The sequence below is a fragment of the Schistocerca cancellata genome, chromosome 9 (assembly GCF_023864275.1).
Source record: "Schistocerca cancellata isolate TAMUIC-IGC-003103 chromosome 9, iqSchCanc2.1, whole genome shotgun sequence".
Lineage (NCBI taxonomy): Eukaryota > Metazoa > Arthropoda > Insecta > Orthoptera > Acrididae > Schistocerca > Schistocerca cancellata.
In genome coordinates, this window is record NC_064634.1 from 142374102 (window position 1) to 142396116 (window position 22015).

A 22015-nucleotide genomic window follows, 5' to 3' on the forward strand; every position below is an offset into this window, starting at 1 on the left:
TTTTAACCTCCAAAGGTGGCATGGATACCACGACGCCTTTGTGCTTGGAGGCGAGTGCTGCAGTGTTGCGTTTGCGATTAAAAAGGTCTCGAATACATGTAATTATCTATATCTGTCTCGAAATGATCATGGCGAGTACTGTACACTGTGTCATCAGTTATTGGAATTATGCGACAAGTTTTATGAACATGAGATGAAGGGGAAAACGCCATGCTACGAAAGTTAAAAATGCTTTAACTTTGTGAGAACATTTTCCTTCTCCCACAACCAATTAGCGACAGAAGGAGCCTTGAATACTAAATGCCGTACATGATGTGTTTCATACTTATGTGGTATATTACCAAAATATGTAGTTTCAGTGATACACCGCAATAAGGCTCTCCCCCACAACACGTTGCTCTGAGAATGGTTTATTATGCAACAGTGATAGAATTTGCGACTTCAATGTATAAAGGTTTTTGCCAGTGAGGTTGTCAGCACATAATGGTTATCTTACGTGATGAAAGTAGAAGCTGTATGATACACGGATAAATTTTGTGTGAGTAAGAAAGAATTATTCATTTAATGAAAGATAGATTTGTGGCTTCAAGCAGCTCACCTTATTTAAAAAATGGTGAAAATTAATGCAATGGTGGCAGAATATTCAGATAATCAGTTTCTAGTACAGGAAACTTCAGTGCTCTTTAATCGCTTGCTCAGCGGATTTGAGAAAGGAAGTAACAAGGTTTCTGATAGCAGTATTATTTGAAATCGAGCGTAGATTTCAATATAGGAAATCATCTATAACTTATCACTGTGTCTTCTTAGTGCATTTGCAGAAAGCGTAGGTTAAAATTCGGTACAGAATAAATTTAACATTTCGGTGTTTGTGGTGCAAGAGTGAAGATATTAGCTCTTAAATTGGTCTCTAGAGCCTCGTAAATATCATCCATGATATCGAACAAAAACTTTGAAATCGTATTTTCAGAATGTGGCATAGGCTTGAATAGTGGAAAGATGGAATCGCCAGGTGTCATATACCGAAATGTCACGTCTACTTTTACTTGAGCCAGAACTGTATCTTTAATGTATCGGATTTTTTAACTGACCTCGAATTACACCTCTACAAGTACCCGAAATTTGCATTCGTTATCCGAAAGCGTTTTGCGTTTGAGTCTTCGGCTTAACGCACTCAATATGATTACCGTAGTGATGAAAAGCAAGGTTACAAACACTATGTTTTGGTGAATTTATTTGAAGTTGTGCAGGCATACATTAGTTAACCTTCAATGATTACCATTTAGCATACGCGTAAAAGATAAAGCTTAGAATACGATACTACGAACACGTAAAGCACTGAAAACTGGATGCACGTAACACCACATTTGCAAACCATTTCATGTAACACCCCCCTCCTAGCATAAAAACATCAGTAAATAGTAATAGTACTTTGTAGACAGTTAATGTCCACCAACCACAACACAAAAAAGATCCACTACATGAACTATAAGCACAAGATACTACATTCTCATTTGAACAAATTATTTTTTGAGATTACAATTCACACCTAAAATTTCCGATAAAGATTTGCCTAGTTGTGGTTTCCAATAAGCCTTCAATTTCTGTAGAAGATTCCGAACTACATCCAGATTATGATTTTTTATCCTCAGGATGCCACAAATTCATTGTTTCTTGGATTAAACATCAGTTTCTCACACCTCATGTGTGAGAACATCAGTAGATTTGACCGAAGAAAACAAACTGATTTGAATTTCACCAAATGTCGTCCAAAGTCTGCACCTTCAGGTGATGAGATCGGCTAAGTCTCTCCGCACTTACGCTGGCATACTGATTTGAAAAGATCAGCTGATGTTGATCGTCGGCGGAATTCGCCGATATCGGTGCCACTAAGACCGCAGCCTTAAAGTGACCGCTAACCGGATTGATTGATTGATTGATTAACTGACGAGGGTTATGGGATTAAACGGTGAAGTCACCAGTCACGTGATTCCAAAGTTACACGCGGAAGAGTGAGGGTCCATTAAAAGTGGACAGATCCAGTCAGGGGAGTCAAATTATAAAACGAGGAAGATAAAACACACACAGTAGGAGGTATAAAAGGGTAGGCTAAATCTAAAAGCTGCGAGTGGTCATGGGTCCCAGACGGAGAAAACATGAAGAGAGGTCCGAACCACAACCACCCTGCCCCTGCTCCAGCTCCAGGAGTAAACCAAACCCTTATATCTGAAAATAAAAACCACTTCCATGGAGAAAACAGAGGACCAGTTCAACTATCCATGAATCGTCTGCTAATGTTAAAATTAAAGGATCCAGACGACTAGACGTAATACAAAGAGCCAAAAGAAGGGGACATTGCACCAATATATTGGATACCATTAGTCTGGCTCCACAACCACATTGTTGGAGTAGTTCGTTACGCAAGGAGAAACAATAGTGAGTCTGGTATGACCAATGCATAGACGGCATAAGACAGTGTACTCTTCCAAGAGGATCACACGGAGGAGCACCAAACTTCGGTAGACTCCTTGACTGGGCAAAGTTTATTACTGAAATGGCTCTGAGCACTATGTGATTTAACTTCTGAGGTCATCAGACGCCTAGAACTTAGAACTAATTAAACCTAACTAACCTAAGGACATCACACACATCCATGCCTGAGGCAGGATTCGAACCTGCGACTGTAGCAGTCGCTCGGTTCCAGACTCTAGCACCTAGAACCGCACGGCCACTCTGGCCGGCGTTTATTACTGAGAGCACAAGTGCACCAGAGGTTATTCCACTTTTGGGCAAAGAGAGATTTGACGTAGATCTGCATATTCACAACTGTAATCATGAAAGGGATGGGGGGAGGGGGTAAATATCTGCTTATCTAGTCAAACAGTCAGCCAGTTCATTCCCTGGGATGCCCACATGTCTAGGTACCCAGAGAAAGACAACTGAGCAAGCGGCATGGCCAAGGGCAGAGAGAAGGTCATGCATAGCAGAAAGCAAAGGGTGGCGAGAGTAGCATCGGTCGACAGCCTGCAGGCTGCTCATTGCGTCGGTACCATGAACCATAGACCTTGCCGTTGATGGGGAGGCTTGTGTGCCTCAGCGATACAGATAGCCGTACCGTAGGTACAACCACAACGGAGGGGTATCTGTTTAGAGGCCAGACAAACATATGGTTCCTGAAGAGGGGCAGCAGCCTTTTCAGTAGTTGCATGGGCAACAGTCTGGATGATTGACTGATCTGGCCTTGTAACACTAACCAAAACGGCCTTGCTGTGCTGGTACTGCGAACAGCTGAAAGCAAGGGGAAACTACGGCCGTACTTTTTCCCGAGGGCATGCAGGTTTACTGTATGGATAAATCACGATGGGGTCCTCTTGGGTAAAATATTCCGAAGGTAAAATAGTCCCCCATTCGGATCTCCGGGCGGGGACTACTCAAGGGGGCGTCGTTATCAGGAGAAAGAAAACTGGCGTTCTACGGATCGGAGCGTGGAATGTCAGATCCCTTAATCGGGGAGGTAGGTTAGAAAATTTAAAAAGGGAAATGGATACGTTAAAGTTAGATATAGTGGGAATTAGTGAAGTACGGTGGCAGGAGGAGCAAGACTTTTGGTCAGGTGAATACAGGGTTATCAATACAAAATCAAATAGGAGTAACGCAGGAGGAGGTTTAATAATGAATAAAACAATAGGAGTTCGGGTAAGCTACTACAAACAACATAGTGAACGCATTATTGTGGCCAAGATAGACACGACGCCCATGCCTACAACAGTAGTACAAGTCTGTATGCCAACTAACTCTGCAGATGATGAAGAAATTAAAGAAATGTTTGATGAGACAAAAGAAATTATTCAGATAGTGAAGGGAGACGAAAATTTAATAGTCATTGGTGACTGGAACTCGACAGTAGGAAAAGGAGGAGAAGGAAACGTAGTAGGTGAATATGGATTGGGGGTAAGAAATGAAAGAGGAAGCCGCCTGATAGAATTTTGCATAGAGCACAACTTAATCATAGCTAACACTTGGTTCAAGAATCATAAAAGAAGGTTGTAAACATGGAAGAGGCCTGGAGATACTGACAGGTTTCAGATAGATTATATAATGGTAAGACAGAGATTTAGGAATCAGGTTTTAAATTGTAAGACATTTCCAGGGGCAGATGTGGACTCTGACCACAATCTGTTGGTTATGAGCTGTAGATTAAAACTAAAGAAACTGCAAAAAGGTGGGAACTTAAGGAGATGGGATCTGCATAAACTGACTAAACCAGAGGTTGTACAAAGTTTCATGGAGAGTATAAGGGAAAAATAGACAAGAATGGGGGAAAGAAATACAGTAGAAGATGAATGGCTAGCTTTGAGGGATGAAGTAGTGAAGGCAGCAGAGAATCAAGTAGGTAATAAGACGAGGGCTAGTAGAAATCCTTGGATGACAGAAGAAATATAGAATTTAATTGATGAAAGGAGAAAATATAAAAATGCAGTAAATGAAGCAGGCAAAAAGGAATACAAACGTCTCAAAAATGAGATCGACAGGAAGTGCAAAATGGCTAAGCAGGCATGGCTAGAGGACAAATGTAAGGATGTAGAGGCGCACATCACTAGGGGTAAGATAGATACTGCCTACAGGAAATTTAAAGAGACCTTTGGAGAAAAGAGAGTCACTTGTATGAATATCAAGAGCTCAGATGGAAACCTAGTTCTAAGCAAAGAAGGGAAAGTAGAAAGGTGGAAGGAGTATATAGAGGGTCTATACAAGGGCGATGTACTTGAAGGCAATGTTATAGAAAGGGAAGAGGATGTAGATGAAGATGAAATGGGAGATATGATACTGCGTGAAGAGTTTGATAGAGTCGAAACAAGGCCCTGGGAATAGAACATTCCATTAGAACTACTGACAGCCTTGGGAGAGACAGTCCTGACAAAACTCTACCATCTGGTGAGCAAAATGTATGAGACAGGTGAAATACCCTCAGACTTCAAGAAGAATATAATAATTCCAATCCCAAAGAAAGCAGGCGTTGACAGTTTAATAAGTCACGGCTGCAAAATACTAACACGAATTCTTTACAGACGAATGGAAAAACTGGTAGAAGCTGACCTCGGGGAAGATCAGTTTGGATTTCGTAGAAATATGGGAACACGTGAGGCAATACTGACCCTACGACTTATCGTAGAAGAAAGATTAAGGAAAGGAAAACCTACATTTCTAGCATTTGTAAACTTAGAGAAAGCTTTTGGCAATGTTCACTGGAATACTCTCTTTCAAATTCTGAAGGTGGCAGGGGTAAAATACAGGGAGCGAAAGGCTATTTACATTTGTACAGAAACCAGATGGCAGTTATAAGAATAGAGGGACATGAAAGGGAAGCAATGGTTGGGAAGGGAGTGAGACATGGTTGTAGCCTCTCCCCAATGTTATTCAATCTGTATATTGAGCAAGCAGTAAAGGAAACAAAAGAAAAATTTGGAGTAGGTATTACAATCCATGGAGAAGAAATAAAAACTTTGAGGTTCGCCGATGACATTGTAATTCTGTCAGAGACAGCAAAGGACTTGGAAGAGCAGTTGAACGGAATGGACAGTGTCTTGACAGGAGGATGTAAGATGAACATCAACAAAAGCAAAACGAGGACAATTGAATGTAGTCGAATTAAGTCGGCTGATGCTGAGGTAATTAGATTAGGAAATGAGACAATTAAAGTAGTAAAGGAGTTTTGCTATTTGGGGAGCAAAATAACTGCTGATGGTAGAGAGGACATAAAATATAGACTGGCAATGGCGAGGAAAGCGTTTCTGAAGAAGAGAAATTTGTTAACATTGAGTATAGATTTAAGTGTCAGGAAGTCGTTTCTGAAAGTATTTGTATGGAGTGTAGCCATGTATGGAAGTGAAACATGGACGATAAATAGTTTGGACAAGAAGAGAATAGAAGCTTTCGAAATGTGGTGCTACAGAAGAATGCTGAAGATTAGATGGGTAGATCACATAACTAATGATGAGGTATTAAATAGAATTGGAGAGAAGAGAAGTTTGTCGCACAGCTTGACTAAAAGAAGGGATCGGTTGGTAGGGCATATTCTGAGACACCAAGGGATCACCAATTTAGTATTGGAGGGAAGCGTGGAGGGTAAAAATCGTAGAGGGAGACCAAGAGATGAATACACTAAGCAGATTCAGAGGGATGTAGGCTGCAGTACATACTGGGATAGAGTAGCATGGAGAGCTGCATGAAACCAGTCTCTGGATTGTAGACTACAACAACAACATATTAAAACACTGTAACAAAAAGGAGGGTCCTGTAAATGGCTAGCAGCTCCAGCAATAATTGGTGTTCTAAGCCAGCAGAAGATGTGAAAGCTTATACTGCCTCACCTATCATCTTAGAATCATCAGTGTAGAAGATGATGGCACTCTGGAACTCTGCAAGGATCGGACATACAAGAGGCTGGAAGACCATAGGGGCAACAGAGACCGTAGGACCCAGGAATAGGTCGGTTCTAATACATGGTCTAGGCGCCATCCAAGGTGGGCGGAGGGGGGTGGAATACACAGAGCTCATTCCAGTGAATGGAGATGGAGATCCCAAAAGAGGTAAGTAAGGCGCATTCCAAATAGCAATCGCACCTGTGGGCGGTTGTTTGCAAAGATGACAAGGTACACAGGATAGTCAACAAAATGGCGAATGGTGATTGCATAAGAAACTAGGAGTTGGCTCCATTGTATTTGTAGAGGGGGAATCCCCACTTCTGATGGAGACGGTCAATGGGACTAGTGTGAAAGGCACCAATAGCCAGATGCACCCCACAATGGTGAACAGGGTCAAGTATTTTCAGAGTGGAAGGAGCCACTGAGCCCACTGAGCCATAAACTTGACTATCATAATCTAGTCTGGACCCGATAGAGCATGGTAGATGGTGAAGAGTAGCATGGTCCCAAGATGTGTGGGCCAGGAGGTGGAGAGTATTAAGCTTCCACATGCATGTAGTCCTTCAGGTGGTGAATGTAGGGCAGCCATGTCAGCTTTTTATCAAAAATAAGGCCAAGAAATGGGACTGTGCTACAACATCTAGGAGCTGGTCGCCTACATGAAGTTCTGGGTGGGGGGGGGGGGGGGGGGTGTATTGTGGGTCCGTGACAAAAATGTATAGCCTGGATTTTGGAGGGAGGAAACTGGAAGCCATGGGAGACAACCCACACAGAGGCCCATCAGATGATGTCTTGGAGCCGGTGATCAGCATATGCTACCGAGTGGGAGCTGCACTAGATGCAAAAATTGTCGACATACAATGCTGGGGTAACCATAGACCCAACAGAGGTTTCAAGCCCATTGATGGGTATGAGGAAGAGTATAGCACTTAACACGGAACCCTGTGGGATACTGTTCTCCTGAATCTGAGGGGTGCTTCGTGAAGTGCCTACTCAAACCGAGAAGTGCCAATGAGAAAAACTCGCGGAAACAAAATTGGAAGGGGGCATTAAAGCCTCAGTCATGGAGGGTAACTAAAATGTAGTGGCGCCAAGCCATGTCGTATGCCTTATGTAGCTCAAAGAAGACCGTAACAAGGTGATGGTGGTTATTAAAAGCCTGTCAGATTGCCGTTTGCAGTCTGAGTAAATGGTCGGTTGGAGATCATCCTTCCCAGAAGTCATACTGAATGGGGACAAAAGGCCCTGAGATGTGAATACCCAACATAATCAGAAGCTAACCATCCTGGCCGCGGTGGTCTAGCGGTTCTAGGCGCTCAGTCCGGAACCGCGCGACTGCTACGGTCGCAGGTTCGAATCCTGCCTCGGGCATGGATGTGTGTGATGTCCTTAGGTTAGATAGGTTTAATTAGTTCTAAGTTCTAGACGACTGATGACCTCAGAAGTTAAGTCGCATAGTGCTCAGAGCCATCTCAGAGCTAACCATCCTCTCAAGCAGTTTAAAAAGTACGTTCGTCACGCTAATTGGGTGTTAGCTGTTGATAGATGTTGTGTTTTTCCTGGGCATAAGGATGGGAATAACTATGCTGGCTCACTATTGTGACAGTAAAGCACAAGTGAGCCAAATTCGGTTGAAGATCCTGAGTAGATATTGCCTCTGGGTAACGTCCGAGTGTTGGGTCATCTGTTTCTGTATGGAATCTGGGCCTGGTGCCATGTCATGTGAAGAGCTGTGAGAACTCCCACTGAGTGAAGGGTTCATTATAGGATTCAGTGTGGTGGGGATTGAAACAGAGGGGATCTGTTCAACTAGGCGTTTCTGACGGAAAAAAGTAAAAGGATAGGAAGTGGATACCAATGCTGTCACAAAGTGTGTTGCAAGATGTTCACAAAGGACCAATAGATGAGTACACAGAGCACCTTGAAGGATAAGACCCTGGACAGTTCACTGTCGCTGGCAGCCCAGAAGGCTACAGAGCTTGGACCAGACCTGCGAGGAAGAGGCATACGTCCCCAGGGAGGAAACATAGCGCTCCCAGCATTTCTTTTTACTCTACTTAATAAAGTAACGAGCCCTAACATGGAAACACTTAAAAGTGATGGGGCTGGTCAGGGAAGGGTATCATTTAAATCGCTGTAGTGCCCGTTGGCAGTCCTGGACAGCGACTGCTACATCCTCGATCAACCATGGTACCAGTCGATGACCAAGGGGTCCTGTGGATAGGGGAACAGCAGTGCCAGCAGCATGAAGAATAGTGGTAGAGATGCCTTGCACGACCGCATCAATGCAATTGGAGAGAGAGGTGTCTAAGTGCACAGCAGACGTATATAAATGTAAACTGGCCCTGCAGAATGCCCAACATGGGGGCCTGTCTGCCTGGCAACGGCAGGGAAACGATATTATCACCAGAAAGTGGTCACTGTCACAAAGATCATCATGGGGTGACCAATGCAGGGAAGCCATGAGAGCAGGGGAGGAGATCGTGAGATCGAAATCAGTAAATGCACCATGAGTGGCAATGAAGTGGGTACGGGAACTGCCACTGAGGAGACATAAATCAAAGTCTGTAATAAGTTGGTCAATTAGGAGACCCCTACCCACTGAACTGCCACTCCCCCAGAGAGGGTGGTGTGCATTGAAGTCCCCAAGGATGAGAAACAGGGCGGGATTTGGTGTTTATTAGGGTAGACATTGCAAACAGTGATTGACAGAGTCAATCTAACCATTATTGCTTCCAGGCTGATATGGAGGGGGATCCAGTCACTAATAACATTGGAGTGAGCTAAACTGCAGACCCTTCCAGATGCTATCCCAGGGCCAGAACAGTTTCAATAGAATGCCTGATAGTCACTAAATGTTGGAGAGTGGTCATCACAGAAGTGCATTTCTTGTAGAACAAGACAGAATACAGAATAGGAGGAAACAAAGCGTTGTATTTTCCGTAGATGACGATAGTATCCTTTGCAAGCCCCTTAGGTTATAGTGTGGAGAGAGTCCAAGTTAGACATAAAGAAGCTGAGGAGAGGTCACGTCAGTCAGTGGTCGCCCCAACAAGGATTGGTGACATCCATAAATAAAATGTTAGACTCTGGTAGTGAGATGGGAGATGGCACTTCTGAGGGTACGAGGTGGAGGGGGGGGGGGCTTGTCTTGGGACTTATGTTTCTTCTTCTCTTTTGGAGGTGGATGAGGACAAGGCACAGAGGGAGTACAGGCTTCTGCAAGACCTAGAATGGGAAGAGGGTGAGTGACATTGGGACACAAAGATAGTGTGTCTGATGGCCAAGTAGTGGTAACAGGCTTCCAGCCTGAGAGACACCAGGAAGAGGGGTCCCAGGGGAGTCCCACTTCTTCATCCACGGAGGGGGAGCAACTCCCAGAGTAGAGGGAATGGGAACTGCAGGGGAGGAGGAGGGGAGAGGGGGATGTGGCTGGGTTAAGGAAGAGGTAGGAGGGGGAAGGGATGTAACAGAGGCAAAAGTTGAAGAAAGTGACACCAGATGGATTCTCTCATATTTTTGGCGAGCCTCAGCATCAGATAGGCAATCCAGTGACTTATACTCGTGGATATTTTTTTCTCTCTTTGTAAGCCGGGTAATCTGGAGAGTGAGATCATGACAATTGACACACGCAGGCGGGACACAAGGGCTTCCCTCATGGAATGGATGTCTACAGTAACCACACAGAAGGTCTACCATACAGAAGGAAGATATATGCCCAAAACGCAAATACGGAAAACACCTCATGGGTGGTGGGACATATGGCTTCACGTCACATCTGTAGCACCTAACTTTGACCTTTGAGAGGGTAGCCCCCTTGAAAGTCAGAATGAAGGCGCAATTGTCTTTATGACCCTTCTGCACACGTCAAACAAAATGAATGCTGCATCACTCCAGATTAGCCCAGTGTTCCTCATCACTTTGCAGGATGAGGTCCCTATGAAAAATCACTCCTGGACCATGTTTAGAGGTTTTTGAGGAGTAATAGATACTGAGACATTACCAAGACGATCACAAGCACGAAGAACTGCAGATTGGACAGCAGAAGAAGCTTTGATCAACAGGGAGCCCGACCACATCTTACTGAGAGACTCCACTTCACCAGACTTGCCCTCAACATTCTCCACAAAAAACAATGGCTTTGTGGCAGTAAATGTGTCCCCGGCCGCCCTAATACAGATGAGGTAGTAGAGAAAGTGTTTCATCCCAAGACAATGAGCCTGGCCCTCCTTCCATGGTTTAGCCAGGTAGGGAAGGTTGCCAAGTCATACGAAGCAGCGTTCAATTATCCTTCACCATTCAGGGAGACGGCCATTTGAGAATGGCCAGATTTTTGCAGCTTGATACGCTTCCGCCCTGATACCACCCATTCTGATCAGGGCCTCTCCCCATGGGCGCCACCCAGCCACAGCAAGGGCCGCCTGGCACAGCGGCCATTGCCGGGAGTTCCGATGCTACTTAGGGGGGTGGAGGGTAGCTACGGTGGGGAAGGAAGGGGGGGGGGAGAGGAGTCCACGCCGTAGACGCTAGGGAGGGAGTACTGTCCCAAATGGCTCACACTAAAAACAGAAAATTTAGAAGTGGAGGTCAAACCTCAAGCAGGAACCTGAACGTCACAAAGGATGAAAAAGAACGGGCAGGAGGAACAAAATTGCAAGCACTACAGGGAACCATGTGGATAGCCAGGTCGACATATATTTGAGAGAGGGGAAGGAGGGGGCAGCGGGGAAGGAGCAAGGATAGGGAGGGAGGGGCAGGTTAAAGGAAATGCAGCCTGGGAAGGAAAAATGGGCTGCCTGCTAACTGTGGACTGTGCTACTGGTTCCTAGTAGTGCAGCGATCTGGCAAAAATTTTCTGTCAAAATTTCATTTCCCTGGATGCACCAAGAAGGTAATGTGTAACCTTCCTTAGATGTAATTCCTGTTAGTCATTTATTTCCATTCTGGTAGTCTGAATCTATGGATTTCGCTAATAATTATAACAAATCTGATCATTCGCACACGTAATCAACCACATAAACCAGTAGTGATTGGTATTCACCTGTTCGGGTTTATTTGGCTCAGCTCGTATAGCCCCGCCCCTTTTCGTTTGCGAGAAAGTCTTTATTTCTAGATGCGACGGGTATCCCCCTGGCTGAGACATCACGTTCACTATGCACGCATTCAAAAATCAACTTACGATTCGTTCAAAAATGAACATATAATGTGTTCAAATATATTCAAAAACCAACTGGGATGTGTTTCAAAATCACGTGAATAATCGATAGACCAATGTGCGCTGGATGCTAGGCACTTTGTGAAAGAGTTTTTTTTGTTCAGGAATATGAATTTGGCGCCCCCTGAATTTGCTGCCTAGAGTAGATACGCCAGTTTGCCGCCCCCCCCCCCCTCTCTCTCCCAGAGCCACAGCTGCCAATGATAATAGAAATGATGCACCAAAGGCAATGAAGGAAGGAATTCAGACATCAGGTCAAAAAACAGCGCTCACACCCAAGAAGTAAAAATTAAATAGGAGGTTAATTAATTCAAATTTTAAATCCAGGGGCAGTGTCACGAAGTGCAAATGAATGGGACAGACATGCAAACCCAACTGTTGCTCTAGTTGCGGCAGAAATGCAGACTTCTACGAAATTGTTAACATGCGAACACTGTCTGTAGAACACAAGAGCTTGGGTTGTTAAATTAATGCGTGCTGCGGCAGTATTCTAATTTAGTGACAAATATCTAAGAACTGGACAAAAATGTCAAAGGTACAAAGAAGAGCAGGTCGCCTACTGATGTAGATTCATTACGCAAGAGAATGAAATAATACAAAATAAGTTGTAGCGTGAATTGAACGAACTTTGTTATTAACGATCTCACGAATAGAGTTTTCAAAATTAGCCCAACATAAACACTTCTACCCACTGGATTTTATGAGATAATGGAGAGTTGCCTATATTGTACCGGCTCCTAATTCGTACCACTCCTACAAAATTCGTGCATCTCGTACTAACCAACATTTAGTGAGGTCAATGTGACTACGTGGTTCCCGGACCCATATCGTCAGCTATGAGTTCTGTGTGGCTTGAGGAACAGATCGTCTGAAGACAGCGTTGATCTTGTAATTTTCGTGTACGTTTTTGTGGCGAAGATAATTACTGTTGTAAAGTAAGGGCCAACATAATGTTTTATTTATAGGTAAATATATACGAAATAATCTTAGTTTGTAGACGGTCACGACTATTTGCAGCAGTTAGTTTGTTGCCTATAATGTACCACTGTAAGTTTTCGATATTATACCAGTACAATTTGACGAACTTGTTCGTATAATGGACATTTACCATTATTAATGCAGCATAATGTTTAAAAATGATGTGGTAAATTGCATTTAGCTGTTACAGTATATCTAAATGGGGATGATGGATTAAATGACTGTGATGCATGTAAAGTGTGCTCGAGACAACAATTACAGGACATGCTGGAAATAAACTCGAAAATGTGAAGCAGGATATACACTACTGGCCATTAGAATTGCTACACTACGAAGATGACGTGCTACAGACGCGGAATTTAACCGACAGGAAGAAGATGCTGTGATATGCAAATGATTAGCTTTTCAGAGCATTCACACAAGGTTGGCGCCGGTGGCGACACCTACAACGTGCTGACATGAGGAAAGTTTCCAACCGATTTCTCATACGCAAACAGCAGTTGACCGGCGTTGCCTAGTGAAACGTTGTTGTGATGCCTCGTGTAAGGAGGAGAAATGCGTACCCTTACGTTTCCGACTTTCATAAAGGTCGAATTGTAGCCTATCGCTATTGCGGTTTATTGTATCGCGACATTGCTGCTCGCGTTGGTCGAGATCCAATGACTGTTAGCAGAATATGGAATCGGTGGGTTCAGGAGGGTTATACAGAACGCCGTGCTGGATCCCAACGGCCTCGTATCTCTAGCAGTCGAGATGACAGGCATCTTATCCGCATGGCTGTAACGGATCGTGCAGCCACGTCTCGATCCCTGAGTCAACAGATGGAGACGTTTGCAAGAAAACAACCATCTGTACGAACAGTTCGACGACGTTTGCAGCAGCAGGAACTATCAGCTCGTAGACCATGGCTGCGGTTACCCTTGACGCTGCATCACAGACAGGAGCGCCTGCGATGGTGTATTCAACGACGAACCTGAGTACACGAATGGCAAAACGTCATTTTTTCGGATGAATCCAGGTTCTGTTTACAGCATCATGATGGTCGCATCCGTGTTTGGCGACATCGCGGTGAATGCACATTGGAAGCGTGTATTCGTCATCGCCATACTGGCATATCACCTGGCGTGATGGTATCGGGTGCTATTGGCTACACATCTCGGACGCCTCTTGTTCGCATTGACAGCACTTTGAACAGTGGACGTTACATTTCAGATGTGTTACGACACGTGGCTCTACCCTTCATTCGATCCCTGCGAAACCCATTTCAGCAGGATAACGCACGACCGCATGTTGCCTGTACGGGCCTTTCTGGATACAGACAATGTTCGACTGCTGCCCTGGCCAGCACATTCTCCAGATCTCTCACCAACTGAAAACATCTGGTCAATGGTGGCCGAGCAACTGGCTCGTCACAATACGCCAGTCACTACTCTTGATGAACTGTGGTATCGTGTTGAAGCTGCATGGGCAGCTGTACCTGTACACGCCACCCAAGCTCTGTTTGACTAACTGCCCAGGCGTATCAAGGCGTTATTACGGCCAGAGGTGGTTGTTCTTGGTACTGATTTCTCAGGATCTATGCACCCAAATTGCGTGTAAATGTAATCACAAGTCAGTTCTAGTATAATATATTTGTCCAATGAATACTCGTTTATCATCCGCATTTCTTCTTGGTGTAGCAATTTTGCTTGCCAGTAGTGTAAAATTTTTTGGTCACAATAAAGTGTTTTCTAACAAGGTTGAAAACGAATTGGAAGAGCATATTCTTAGATCTGAAGAGACAATGTTCAGGTTAATATGTTCAAGCTAGTGTGTACCACCGGTGGCTCATGCTAGCCCCTCCCATTGGGTGGTGTGTACCACCGATGGCTCGCAGTCGACTTTACCAACTACTCTACCAATAATACACTAGCGTCTGATGTATGAGCTATCATCCAGGCACAACAAACAGCTGTGAACACAATTTTATGTGAACCATCAACGACAGATCTCTGTGAATAAATCATGTATCACATACGTTGAATATTCGTGATTTCTGCTGGATGTTCACGTCGTCCTCGCACGATATTTCGACGGCGCAACTCACTGTATTCTTCAGGTGCTACCCGAAAATGGTCCTTGGGTGGATCGAGTCCAGTATTTATGCCTGGATGGTGCTGGGCGGTTCGTAATCGGTTCGTGCCTCCTCGGGTGTTTCGTCCCCTGTCCGTGGCCGCCGGGAGCAGCTCCAATGGTCCAATGGTTTCCTGAAAAATATCTGAAGAAGTTGCTGGCACCACATTTGGGCAGATGTGCACACCACATTCGGAACTTTGAGGACTTCCTACAACGACCAAGGCAACGACACATCATGAACTCTGACATCATGTTAAATTTCGACGTGATGTCTCTCTTCACACGAGTGCCGCTGAATGACTCACTCGATCTTGTCGGAGAAATGTTTGATGGGACCATCCTCGTCTTATTTAGGCATGTACTAACCTCGAAGTACCTCCTACGCGGAGGTCAATTTGACGAGCATCGTAAAAACTGACCATAAGGCACTATCTTCTTTTCTGAAATGTAAGCTAATGCATAACTGACTGGCCCTATGGGCCTTAACACTTCAATAATCTGACTTCGAAATTCAGTCCACTCCCAGGAAGTTAACATGGTGCTACATGCGCTACCATATCTTCCAAGCAATCTGAAAAACTCTGCATGGAATGTCCCAGGGCTAAGGGCAATTACATACGAGGCATTGGAGAACACTGAAACGTAAATTTCTTTGGAATATCGAAACAGACCAGGATTCCAACGACATTTTAAAAAATGACCAGAGCGAATTACCAGCATGAAAACGAAGAGAAACTTACAAAGTATTACACTTTTCACGACAATGTACATGTTTGCGTGAGCATGATACGTTACGGAATATTTTTCAGCTAAAAATCTTCAGGTATTCGACTCATATAAATTAACTGGACACTTATCAGCTGCCAAAACATGAAGAGGTATATACAGCTCTTAGTAGTATCACCAGCACCACTAGCAATTTGACCTCATCTAAGCTTTTCCCTGCATTATAGTGTGAGCAGCACACACCCATGTTGCGCATGCATGTCTCCCAGTATCATACACCCACCTTCAATTAGGTCACATTGGCCCCCCATTATCTCTTGGAATCTTTAGTAGGATATAGGGTGTTATTTGAGGTATTTTTATCATGGTGGAAGTGCTGTTCTATCTGGTGTTTGGTCCCCAGCAGTCCTAGATTTTTTCTGGAAACCGACACGGCTTTTCAGCTCTGTCAATAATTTCGATGAATAAAAACGTTTCCGCTGTGGTTCGAATTTCACATTAAATTGTGTACATCCGTACGACTAGCAGATCGATGCAGTTCTGAGGTAGAAAGGAAGAAAGATTACGGTTGAACATTCAGTCAAAGAGGAGTGTCAGAAAGAACGTATTACCTACAACAGATACATGGCTAGTAAACCACTGAGGAACTCAAATCAATCTGCGGCTTCATTTTGTCTGTGCGTGTTTCAACATGTTCTGTAACAGCCCAATATCTATCAGAGCTTCCAGAAATTACGGCTTCTTATTTTTAAACTAGTAACAATAATTAGGATTAGGCTGAAGCTTTTCTGTAGTCGGTAAGCTGACTTGTCTAGATTTTCGAATTGCTGACAATCCGGGAACCTAAGTAAGATTTTTTTCTCGAAACCGAATACGCTTGCTCCACAGGGGATACAGCAGATCTCGGTCAAGAGGAAAAAGAAGGACGACAAGCATCACGAGCTCGAACAGAACAAGACTGGAGAAGAAAACCAACCGTATCCTTTTATAACGGAACCATAACGAAAATCGCATTAATCGATGTAGAAAAATTATAGAGAACCTAATTCTGGATGTCCACGCGAAAATTTGAACCCTAGTCTTCCTGGATGCGAGACCGGTGCTGCATCGTGTCAGGTAGATAAAACGAAGCGCAGCTGCAAAGAAGTGTAGAAGGCGTTGGTACAGTACCTTCTCCCTTAAGAACTGCTTGAGGGTTTAACATGCGCGTCATGTCAAATTAATGACAGAGATCAAAGGGATTCGGAACAATGCTGTTTAGTAGGAGAGTGTAACAGAAGAGCTAGCTGTTTTTGCACGGTAATCGTGGATGAGACCGACCGTGAAATCTGCAGGAGCAGGAATCAGTACTCGAGGTATAGGATAAAACAGTCTACGGCAAGCAACTGATATCTCACGTAAGATCATATGTGCATGATAATACAGATGAACGCAGATACGAAGGCGTGCTGTCAGTAATAACGATGTGAGGTACGGTTTAGCACCCATCGTACCGTGGCAAGTGAAGCACATAATTTATTTACTTTCGGTTAAATCGGACTGCAAAGTCAGCTTTACACACTCGTAACACCGAGGTGCGAAACTGGTAGGACAAAGAACTGCTATGGAGAGAATCAGCTCTAGGCGTTACTTTCAGGATGTGGAAATTACGAAAGCGTACTGGTAAACCGTGGCTTCGGAACTGCCGAAGGCAGTTATCACTGCGGTGTATTTCCTGTTACAAAACACAAAAACAGGACCAGTGGAGTGGCACTGTGTTCTCTCTAACGTGCCAGAAACATTAAATGTTTTTGCCAAGTGCATTAGGCACAAAGCGATTCGTGATCTGCGTGCGCCCCGTTAGTTTCCTATTAATCTGCACCTCAGTTTAATTCATTTGTGCAGTGTGTCGACTTCTATCGAAAGTGGTCCTCCAAGTTTCGAATACCGCCTTACGAACTTAGCCTCTCTGTAACAGATACACGAACGACGATCAGGGAACAGGTATTTCGTTCTGTAAATTCTGGACTGCTGCCGAAAAAGATGTCGCTTGCTCTAAAGAGTGCAAGGCAACAGTGAACCGATCTCGTACTTATTCTGTTTGGTCTTAATAATGGAGTAAAATATAATTCAACATACACGTGCTTTCAGAAAAATATTGTCGTTGCATCCAGATCTGAACCAAGTGATTTTGTGTTGTGAGACAGGACAAATACTCTGTCCTAAGTACACTGTTGTTCTTTAATTGACGCCATGTTCTAACAAATTATTTGCTAGCCGTCCATCTGTGCCTGCCCTGTTCGCGATTGCAGTCTTTATATTTGATGAGGAACTGCAATTTTGAAATACTGAAATTCGTTCCTGAAATTCAACTTAACTGTAATAAGTATAGATGTATCACCCAAAGCGACATATAAACATCTGTGCAGAACGAGGAGTCGAACCCGCATTTCCCTCTTATCACGGGAGGTCCCCTATCGCTTAGGCTATCCGAGCACGCTCCCCTGACCAACCCTGTCTACTTATCCTCATAGATTATTAATTAATTTACACACATCCGCACTCGTCGTGATACCCGTGTAGGTTTTAGAATCAAGACAACGAGAAGCCATGCGAAATGCTACCTAGGGCGGTATTTTACGGAAATGGCGTGACCTGTGCGTATACACCTGGTGCCACGTACCCCAGAAAACCTACCATGGACTTGTCGAATCCATGCCACGCAGAATCGCTGCTGTATAGCGTTCCAAAGGAGGACAAACACACTATTAAGCAGGTGGTCGTAATAATTGCTCCTGCGCTAATAACGAGCATCAAAACGGATAAGGGATTAATTAACACACGGCTGTCGTAGCGAAATTGAATGCTGTAGGCCCCAAATCCTCCAAAAATAAACGAAAAACACCCCTATTCAAAAAAGCAGATAAAAATTCGCTAGACGCCTTCCTGAGAGACAATCTCCACTTTTTCCAAATTAAAAATATAAGTGTAGACCAAATGTGGCTTCAATTCAAAGTAAGTGCAGATCAGATGCGGGTTCAATTCAAAGAAATAGTATCGACAGTAGTTGAGAGATTTATACTACATAAACTAACAAACGACGGAGCTGATTCCCCACGGTACACAAAACAGGTTACAACACTGTTGCAGAAATAAGGAAAAAGTATGCCAAATTTATACGAACGCAAAATCTCCAAGATTGGCGATATTTTAGAGCAGCTCGAATTTAGCGCGGACTTCAGTGCGAAGTACTTATAATAGATCCACAACGAAACTTTGTTTCGAAACCTGGCAGAAAATCCACAGAGATCCTGGTCATATGTAAAGTATGCTAGCGGCTAGACAAAGTCAGTGCCCTCTCTGCGGGGTAGCAATGGAAATACTATCGACGAAAGTGTTGCGAAAGCAGAGTTTTTAAACACAGCTTTTCGAAATACCTTCACCAAAGAAGACGAAGTAAATGTTCCACAATGCGAATCAAGAACTGCTGCCAACATGAGTAACTTATAAGTAGATGTCCTCGAAGTAGTGAAACACTTAAATCAGTTAACAAAAGCAAGTCTTCTGGTCCAGACTATATGCCAATTAGGTTCCTTGGTATGCTGATGCAATAGCTCCATACTTAACAATCATACAACCGCTCCCTCGACGAAATATCCATATCTAAAGACTGGAAAGTTGCACAGGTCACACAAATATTCAAGAAAGATAGTAGAAGTGATCCAATAAATTACAGGCCCATATCATTAACGTGGATATGCAGCAGGATTTTGGAAGATATATTGTGTTCGAACCTCGAAGAGAAGGGTTTGTTGACACACAGTCACACGGATTTAGAAAACATCGTTCTTTCGAAACACAACAAGCTCTTTACTTACACGCAGTGTTGAGTGCTAATGGCAAGGAATTTCAAATTAATTCGGTATTTCTAGATTTCCTGAAGGCTTCTGAAACTGTACGAGCACCACACACGCGGCTTATACTGAAATTGCGTGCTTATGAAATATCGTCTCAGTTGTGCGACTGGATTCGTGATTTCCTGTCAGAGAGGTCACAGTTCGCAATAATTACCAGTAAGTCTTCGAGTAAACCAGAAGTGATTTCTGGCGTTCCCCAATGTAGTGTTATAGGCCCTCTGCTGTTCCTTATCTGTATAAACGATTTGGGAGACAGTCTGAGCAGCCGTCTTAGCTTTTTTGCAAATGATGCTGTCGCTTATCGTGTAGTAAACTCATCACAAGATAAAAACAAATTAGAAAGAGATCTAGAAAAGATATCTGAATGGTGCGAAAATTGGCAATCGAGTCTAAATAATGAAATGTGTGTGGAGTCCACATGAATGCTAAAAGGAATGCGCTGAACTTCGATTACACGATAAATCAGTCTGATCTAAAGGCCGTAAACTCAACTAAACACCTAGGAATTACAATTACGAACAATTTAAATTGGAAGGAACACACAGAAAATGTTTTGGGGAAGGCAAACCATAGACTGCGTTTTATTGGCAGAACACTTCGAAAATGTAACAGACCTATTCAGGAAACTGCTTACACTACGCTTATCCGTCTTCTTTTTGGAGTACTGCTGCGCAATCTGGGATCCTTACCAGATAGGATTAACGGAGTAGATGGAGAAACTTTAGAGAAGAGCACCACGTTTTGTATTTATCGAGAAATAGAGGAGAGAGTGTTACTGCCATGATACAGGATTTCGGGTGGAAATCATTCAAACAGAGGCGTCTTTCGGTGCAGCGGGATCTTCTCACGAAATTTCAATCACCAACTTTCTCCTCCGAATGCGACAATATTTTGTTGACACTGACCTACATAGGGAGAAACCTTCATCATAATAAAATAAGGGAAATCAGAGCTCGCACGGAAAGATATAGATGTTCGTTTCTTCCCCGCGCTGTTCGAGAGTGAAGTAATAGAGAATTATTGTGATGGTGGTTGGATGAACCCTCTGCCAGGCACTTAAGTGTGATTTGCAGAGTATCCATGTAGATGTAAGTGTAGATTCTGCTCATCAATGTTTGTATAGTATCTTAGAAACATACAATTTTTTTTAAAACATCCAGTGTACAATCGTTTTGTAAGATTACGCAGTGCAGGTCGTAATTGTCGGGTTCTTGACTTATATTCGTAGTTTTCGTGGATGATTATGTATCACTCTGTCCAATTGTAGCTCATATACCGGTTTCAAAGTCAATCGTTTTTCTTATTTTGTCGTTCTCTGAACTGAAGACGATAGGTAGGTACATCATGGCATCTAGGTTTTCTGGAAGCGGTTTTTATTAGTGGCAAAAGGTTGGTGGAAGATAGTAATAACTAATGTTAAAACTGGAGTGTTCATTGAGTGTAGGATCTAATTTATTCGTTGAAACTTCTTATTCAACTTGGTACCTGTTGTGCTAGGTCTAAGGAGGTGTCACTAAGAGAACTGCAGCGAACCTACCGGGGCCTACGAAAAAGACAGCCCGTGGCGCGTACGTCACAACACGTGACACTGAAGGTCTTACGAGAACCAGCAGCCGTCTCCGGTGAGGAGCTAGTAACTACAGGGTGTACATAAAGTCTGGGAACACTTTCAATTATTTATTGCACAAGAACCAAACATTGTACAGATATCTTACGTATGTCATTTTGAAGAGGAACCCTGAAAGTATTTTTTCATGTACACCGCCACAGCGTAGTTTGATAATTTGCCGATAGTCAGCGCTAGTCGCAAACATGGCGAGTTCAGGTGCGGAGCGAGCTTTCTGTGTGTTAGTGTTCGACAAAAACAAGTGTACTACAGCTGTTCGACGGATGTTTAGAACCAAGTACGGTAAGAAGCCACCAACAAGGAAGGCCATTTACCACTGGCACAACAAATTCGTTACGACGGGTTGCTTGTGCCCAGCAAAGAGAAGCGAATGTTCCAGTGTGAGTGAAGTGAATGTGAAGCGCGTACGAGAAACATCCATTAAGGAGTCCAAAGAAATCAGTGCGTCGTGCATCCCGTAAAACTCGAATTGGCTCCAGAGACAGTGTGGAAAGTCCTGTGACAGAAGCTGTCTTCATTTTCATCGTGAAGTTCGTGGTTACCTGAACATGGAGCTGCCGCATCGATTAATGGGCCGTGTTACAGAAGAGGACGGCTGTTTCATGAAATGGCTTCCCCGATCACCAGATCTCACTTCGTGTGACTTTTTTCTGTGGGGACACATTAAAGATCTAATGTACACTCCTGGAAATGGAAAAAAGAACACATTGACACCGGTGTGTCAGACCCACCATACTTGCTCCGGACACTGCGAGAGGGCTGTACAAGCAATGATCACACGCACGGCACAGCGGACACACCAGGAACCGCGGTGTTGGCCGTCGAATGGCGCTAGCTGCGCAGCATTTGTGCACCGCCGCCGTCAGTGTCAGCCAGTTTGCCGTGGCATACGGAGCTCCATCGCAGTCTTTAACACTGGTAGCATGCCGCGACAGCGTGGACGTGAACCGTATGTGCAGTTGACGGACTTTGAGCGAGGGCGTATAGTGGGCATGCGGGAGGCCGGGTGGACGTACCGCCGAATTGCTCAACACGT

At 43.9% G+C, this 22015-nt stretch overlaps 1 protein-coding gene across 2 annotated transcripts in view; it reads right to left on the minus strand.

Annotated features, from left to right (window-relative positions):
- Positions 1–22015, minus strand: part of LOC126100456 (cytochrome P450 302a1, mitochondrial) — a 230022-nt gene that overhangs the window by 85036 nt on the left and 122971 nt on the right. The window lies entirely within an intron of this gene.